The sequence below is a fragment of the Alligator sinensis genome, unplaced genomic scaffold, assembly GCF_000455745.1.
Source record: "Alligator sinensis unplaced genomic scaffold, ASM45574v1 scaffold572_1, whole genome shotgun sequence".
Lineage (NCBI taxonomy): Eukaryota > Metazoa > Chordata > Crocodylia > Alligatoridae > Alligator > Alligator sinensis.
In genome coordinates, this window is record NW_005842288.1 from 311,551 (window position 1) to 319,156 (window position 7,606).

Genomic DNA, 7,606 nt, shown 5'->3' on the forward strand with positions numbered 1-7,606 from the left:
CATTCCTGGTTTTAGTAGGCTCAGCCTTAGTGTAGTTATGTAATGTTACATACAAAAAAATTCTTTGCTCTGTTTGTTGCATTAGTTGTGTTCTGCCAATGACTCAGTAATATTTATAAGGTTAGGCAGGGGGCTGTCTTTGTCAATACAGAATGTAGGTAGAAGAGAGAATTAAAAGTTCACATTTAGGGTAAAAGATGGGAGGAACCCTTGAAGAGCATTATGACAGCAGCTTCTGCTGCATCCGACAGTCTGCAAGACGTAATGTCTACAGGTGTATCTCAGAATGGAGTGAACTTCACACTCCAAGTATAAACACTTGAAAGTCAGGGCCAAGAATTAACTTCCTGGAGGTGGGATTTAGTCATACTTTCTCCAGAATAATTTATTTCCAACAGGTTTTATTTCAAGCTAGTTGTTTGGAATGTGGCAGGAGTATTTCCTTTAGAACTCTAACATAAAAGCCTATTTCAGGTGCTCTAATCAGCACCAGGAAAACAACATTACAATTATGAAAGTGTCCCTGAGGTTGAAGTGCAGGGAAGGGATCGGCACATAGAGCCATTCTTAACATCCACATTAAGAAGCACAAAGCACCTTGTCGCAGGGCACCTTGGTGCCCTGCTCCTAGAGAGGGGAAACTGCCAGGGAGAGGGCCCTGGCAGGACATAACGAGCACAGCTGCGGGTTGCCCGGGGCAACCAGGAAGTCAGCTGACCGGAGCGGGGAGGGCCTGGCCCTCATAAAGCCCAGGGCTGAGGGCAGTCCCCTGCCAGCAGCCGGACAGAGAGGAGCTCCTGGAGCTAAGATGCCAGAACCGCAGGTACTCCTCAAGCAGAGTAAAGGATGGCAGCTCTAAGAGGTCCGAGCAATGTTGTTATAGCCAGGCGGCTTATGGTTGAGTTGTAGCCTAGGGGCTTGTGTTTTGCGTTGTTGTTGTTATGTATTACACCAGTGGTTTGGGTGAGGCTATTAGGGGTTGGAGGCCTCATAGGGACCCACAGTGGCATGGGGCCCCAGCGCCAGTAAGGGCGCGGCGTATGGGGTGCATAGACCCCAGCCCCAGAGAGGGGGCACTACTGAGAAGCCCCAGTGCGGGCCTGGTGAGCCCCTGAGGAAGGGCATAGCATTGTGGTAAACCTCGGAGACAGGCGTAGCATTGCGGTGAGCCCCGGAGAAAGGAGGTAGCAGTGCGGTGGGCCCGAGAGATAGGCGGCTTGACCGAGAAGTCCCAGAGTGGGCACAGAAGGCCCCAGAGAGGGGGCGGTGGTACAGAGAAGGCCCCAGAGAGGGGGTGGTGGTACAGAGAAGGCCCAGGGTGGGCCCCGAGAGCCCCAGGAAAGGGGCGACATTACAGAGAAGGCCCAGAGTGGGCACAGAGAGCCCTAGGAAAGGGGAAGCATTATAGAGAAGTCTCAGTGATGGCACAGAGAGCCCCAGGAAAGGGGCGGCATTAGAGAGAGAGCCCCAAGAGAGGGGCGGTAATCTTGAGAAAGCCCAGAGTGGGCATGGAGAGCCCCAGGAGGGGGCGGCAGTACTTAAGAAGACCCGAAGAGAGGGGCATGAGAGTAGACCAAGAGACCGAACAACGTCTAGTCCAACTGCGAGGCTTGGGGTGTGGTATAAGGGGTGGTTGGAGCCACGCATAGCCCATAAGGCTAGGGTGCCTGGGAAGCACCCATCATACAGTGAGACCCGTGGAGAGTCCGGGAAACCACGGGGACGGAGGACCCAACGAACCATGTCCAAGAGGGCGTAAGGCAGCCTCCCAAACTTACATAAACATCAAAGATGTGGCAGGCGAGAATCGGAGGGTGCCCTTGGACCGGCTTGGCATGGGGGAAGGGGCCTTAAGGAGATCACGGCCCTCCTGGAGGACCCCCGCCTGTGACACACCTTTTGTCGGGTTCTATTGACCTATCCTATTATTCTAATGTAACTTCTACACAGTATAATGTCTTATTAAATATCAAGCAACTTCCATTTAATTTTACCATCATCCATAGTTGTTCTCGAGCGACTGTTGTTCTTTTGCTTAGGGTTAACAGGGCCAACTTACTCTAGAACCAAAAGTTGGAGGACAGATCATCTTTGCAATGTTTGTTTATGGTAACTAAGAAAAGTACAGCAGATTATCACTCAACCTGTAGGGATGCATAAACCTGATGACTAAAGCAGCAATTAGACAGTAAGAAACATAATTGACGCACAGTTGCATGGTAAGATATGTGTAACCATATTAACCCCTGGCGTGCTTTGGAATTTCTGATGATGTGAACTCTTATATTTTGAAGGCAAAATTAGGTCAATAATATACCTGTTCCACTCCAGCTGAAGTCTCTGACAGAACTAGGCCTTGAGAGACCTGAGTTCTGAATGAGGTCCTTTTGCATACTGCTTATTTGCTTATCTGTACACTGGATGAGTCCCCTCATAGTGTCATCCTGACTTCAGTTGGATAAATGGAAAAGTTCTTAGCTGGGGAGAGCAGAAAAGTCACATCCAGGATTTCTTGAATTCTAGTATCTGGGAAGGGTTACCATATGTCAGGGTTTTCCCGAATATGTCCTCTTTTTGTGTCCTCCAATTGTTGTCTGGCCAGTTCTTTGAAATATGGACAAACATCCAAGATTTTGTTTAGAACTGCTGCCTTGCCCTAGTGGCATTGTACCCGCCGGGCCTTGTACATCTTACCTCGGGCTTCCTTGCTCCGAGTGCTTGCCGGTACTCGCCTTGCCGTTGCAGGTGACCTTACGGGAGGTCTTCACACGCGTCGCAGGTTGCCCCTTCTCGCCTGCCATGACTTTGAATCTTCCAGTGGGTGGGGCTCCGTACGACGCGGTCACCCTCGTCGGTCACTTGCTTCGTTGATGTCTTCTGCGAGGCTCCACCTCCCCTACACCTCGCCCTTTTCCCAGCCTGGCGAGTCTTGGTTGCTTCCTTGACAGACCGTACGCGTCGTTAAATTCTTAACAACGCGCCTGCCTCTCACTCCCTTGGTCTATCTACATACCACCTCAGCCCCTTCTAAAACGGGGAAAACAAACGGAACACCCTTCACAATTCAACTTAGAAACTTAATAAATATCACAAGAGGCATAACCTTGCCCCTGTTGGGCTTCCTCAAGGAACACGGCTAACCCCTCTACACCTCCACTTATTGACTGAGCTACCTCCATGGGGTCCAGCTCTAGGCCCCCACTCCACCTATCCTGGTTGAACGTTACTCCTTCTTCAGTATCCCCCTGGCGAGACCCTCTCTCTGGATCCCTTGGGGGCAGCGGCCCTCTTTCCGGGTCTCCGCAGAACCGTTGCCCTCTCTCTGGGTCTTCACCACGGAGCTGCCCTCTCTCTGGGTCTCTGCCTAGCTGCTGCCCTCTCTCTGGGTTTTCTCCACCCTGCAGCCCTCTCTCTGGGTCCTCCTCAAGCTGCAACCCTCTCTCTGGGTCTTGCCACAGCAGCAGTCCTCCCTCTGGGTCTTCCCAGGTCCGTTGACCTCCCCACGCCCTGGGGTCTCCTTCTGCTTCACCTCCTGGCTTGTCTGCAGGTATAATCCTCGCTCGAGATGCTGGCTCGCTGCCGGGCTCCGCTGCTCCCTCACAGTCTATGCGTGCAGTTGCTCCCGGCGTCTCGTGCCCCAAGCTAACACCACCGATGAGGCTTCCTCCCGGCACTTACGTGCCCCCTCTCCGTCTCACCGCCGGCCCTTTTACTTCCGCCGGCCGGGCGGTGGGTCAGGCTCCGCCAGCCGCAGGTGCCATAAGGCATGATCAGCGCCCGGCGCGGGCTTTCCCTGCCATCCTTGCTCCTCCTCCGCTCCTGCGGTGAGTAAGTTTCCCTTTTTCTCGGTTCCACCCCCAGCTCCTGGCCCTGGGGTTCCCCTAGTGGCCCGAGGAATCTCCCTGGTTTTTCTCTCCCTGTGACAGGCATGCATGTTTACCAGGGATCTGGGTTTTCCATTTGCTGTGGGGAAAAATGCGGATTTTCCTCTTTAAAGGAGGACACTGCAGGTTTCCCCTTGGAGGGTGGCAGCCTTCCAGCCTGCAAGGAGCTGCTTGGGGCAATTGGGGGAGCGGGGACCAAATGCATCTGTGCACACATGCACAAGTGGCTGGCATAGGGGGTGGTGAGGGAGCAGGTACCCCCTCCCCCTCTGCACAGGTGTCTTCTTTTTTGGAGCTGGAAATATGGTAACCCTTTATCTGGACCCATCTGGAAAAGAATAAATGAAAACCTGAATACTTTTAGATTCAATGTGGCGAAAATATTAAGCATTTTTCTCCATTGTAAATTTTTTTTTGAATGAAAACGTCTCTGAGACCTTGATTATCAATTATCACTCCATCCTGTGGCTTTTAAACCAGGACTGCTCTATGTACACGCACTGGTTCACTGATAGGCTCTCTTGGGGGTCAGGGAGATACAGAACAGCCCCTATCACCTCCTAGCTGAAAAACATGCCTGTTGTTTTCCCATTTAAACAAAAAAGAAGGACCAACTGAAAGCAGTTACTGGAAACGTTTAAATGTTGCTTGACACATTGACCTATCTGACATTAGTCAACCTGTACGGCCTATTCAGTGCACCATTTTTATTCAACAAAACACTTAAGGATGTGCTTAAGTCCCATTGATTTAAGCATATGCTTAAATACTTTACTGAATTGGCACCAAAGTAAGTAGCTATGTTGTCACAAAGAGTGTCTTCTACCACTTGTGCAAAGGATGTCACAATAATACACAGATGTGAGGAGAATAGAAGGAAAATGTGAAGTTAAGTTGATGCCAGTCAATTTGCATTCTGCATATACTCTCGGAAGCTGAACAGACTGTAGTTGTGTGATTCACCTGTTATAGGATTTGTTTCACTGGTGAAAACATGCTAAAAATAGCAACAGTAGCATTTGCATGGTGGTTTAATTTAAAAGGGGTGATTCACATACTGAGGCTTTTATACTTGTTATGATAGCTTGCTACAGAGTGTGGGTGAGAGAGACAGATATTTAAATTTGGTTAATCAGTAACTGGAAACAGAAACTAAGAAAAATAGATTCAACACAAGGGTTGGGGATAGTGAAGCACTGAGACTGGTATAATATTTGGTTTTCATTTTGGCTTTTTTTGGCCTGACAAAAGTGGGGCTTTTTTTTCTATTTTAGTCATTAGGTGATTTTTTTCCACCCCCCCCCCCCCCCCTCGCTGTTTTTTATTTTGGTTTTTTTTTTCCCCCCCCCCCCCCCCCCTTGTTGGCATCTAGCCAGGCATAAACAAGTTTGGTAATTTAGCTCTAAAAATCAAGATGAGGCATATAAGTTTCAAAGAGGCTTTCTAAAACACAGTTCTTGGAAATGAACTGTGGTTTGTCTGATTCAGGGTGACTAAATATCTAGTGACAAAAGTTTGTGTGAAGTACTGTTTTGAAATATGTACTGACATTTTAGGAATATGCCCATAAACTGTCTTGCATTGTTTGTGCTGTGACTGCAACAGCATTTCACTGCTTGGGATGGAATGGCGTTCTGACCACTGGCTTTTTGAGAATAGGATTGGGAAGAGCAGCGTGGACTCCAAATTGGGAGAATTTACTCTTATGATGTAATAATAAGATTAAACTGGGGGTTTTCATGAGTTTCAAGACTTTAAGAACTACACTTCAAAGCTGAGTTTTTCATTGAAAACAACAAAAACCAACACTGATATTCAATTCCCAATTCAACCTCACAAAAGCATAATGATGGTATAAGTGACAGGAGAACTAGCCACTAAGCAGGTTGGAAGAAGATGTCAATGACGCCTGTTCATATTCATGACAGAACAGTTTGGAAGCAAGTTCTTCTTTGCAAAGCAGATAAGTAATTCCCTTGGTCACTTACAAAACGGATGCTATCCCCAGTTACACTATGGCACCTGTTATTTTTTCAGTTTTTCACAGCATTAGTGATTTGACTTGCCTTCTTTTATGTGATTCTTGTAGTTGGAATGGCCTTGATGAAAAAATGCATGAGAATAAGAACTGAAAGAAGACGTTAGAAATGTTTATTTTAAAATCTTTAAGCTGTGGTCTAGTTTCCATCATTAATCTCCTCTCTGCCTTTTGCCCCTTGCTGTGAGTAGTAATAAACCATTCCACTGAAAATGAGGGCACTTGCTATGAAGCTGTACTGTGTTATACATGAGTCTGTGTTCTTACATTTTATTACTGTTTTATATTCAATGAAAGACTAACCCTATTAAGTATTTCAGTAAAACAGAACCATTCGATTAATTTTTAAGACTAGCATTTGATTGTCATGTAGTACTTCTTATAATTGGCGTATTCCAAAGGGGATGTGCTATATTCTGATAGCACAAATTTATGTAGATATGGCAGCTTTTAGACTCTAAGTAATAGCTAACTCATTAGGACCAGCTGGATATGAAAACCTATTTTTGGTGAAAAAATGAATATGCTGAGGATGCCCTACTTTTGTTCAAAATGTGTCACAGAATCATTGCTGATGGTTCTAATAAAAATAGAAGCAATGCAAGGGACCTCTGTTGAATGTCTTATCCAAAGCCAACATTTTTACACTATAGCACATCTTAGTGCTGCACTGAAATAATGGGAATAGGTGTGAGCCCAGGTCAGTAACTCTTAACTGAGTTAAGATAATAACTGATGGGAACCTTGCATACAAACAAAATGGTAAAGAAAAAGCTGTATTTGGGGATGTCATTCTGTGAAAAGGGCATTCATTGTTGGTTTCCTTAATATCTCTGACATCCATGTAAAAGGTCTGATCTTTCTAAAGTATTTGAGAGAGCTAACTGGAATGTTTTTGATGAATTATGCTGTTTTTTGTTTATTTAAACCGCAGTATTTTTGTAGAGAGATCAATTAAAAAAAACTTTATTGAGAAGGTGGGATGAAGAGGGAGAACACTGGCAAGATTAGTGCACTGCCTGGGATGTGAGATGTCCCAGTTCCAAGCCCTTGCTCTTCCTTATATATAGCAGTTTTCATCCCAGATCATTCTGAATCCAACAGAGCAAGGACTTGTTACTTGAGTTATTTTACATCTTGGGTGAGTGCTTTCACTCCCAAGCTATCAAATATCATGCTTTCCTCAAAACAGTACAAAGAAGTTTCCCCCCACCCATGCCAAATTTCAAAACCTAAGAAGTTCCTGTGAAATGGAACTGTGGTCCTCTATTTAGCTGTAGTGCCTGAGTGCTTATGAAAGCACAGAGCACACTCCATTTTCAAACGTGTTTAGCAACCTGCACAATTGTCTTCATTGGCTATGGTTACAAACATGAAAAATTATATATTCATAATGAAAAATGTTTAAATGGGGGATCAGTTCCTTTACGACGGTTGACACAGCTGTGTTCCAGCTGGTAAGTCTGTTGTGGTGGGGGGAGGCAGGAGGGAAGGTGTGTGGCGGGGCAGATCAATACCCCAGCAGCGAGGGAGGATTGGGGCTGAGGCAAATGCTGCCCAGGGAGGGGGCGGGGTGGCTCTTGCTGCTGCTGCTGCTCACGGCTGGTCTGGGAGCTGCTTGTGTGGAGGTTTGTCCAGCGGCTCCTGGTGCTGCTCCTGTCCCGGTTTGGGAGGACATGGGGGG

General features: G+C 46.9%; 1 protein-coding gene across 6 annotated transcripts in view; it reads left to right on the forward strand.

Moving 5' to 3' along the window:
- The window catches only part of PIK3CB (phosphatidylinositol-4,5-bisphosphate 3-kinase catalytic subunit beta), a 181,609-nt gene that overhangs the window by 12,045 nt on the left and 161,958 nt on the right, over window positions 1-7,606 (forward strand). The window contains exon 1 of one of the 6 annotated variants that reach the window (XM_025209404.1): window positions 779-823. The exons of the other annotated variants lie outside the window; for them this stretch is intronic. The gene's annotated coding sequence lies outside the window, so the exon portion shown is untranslated. Of the gene's footprint in view, window positions 1-778; window positions 824-7,606 lie in introns of those variants that run through there. 6 annotated transcript variants of the gene reach the window in all.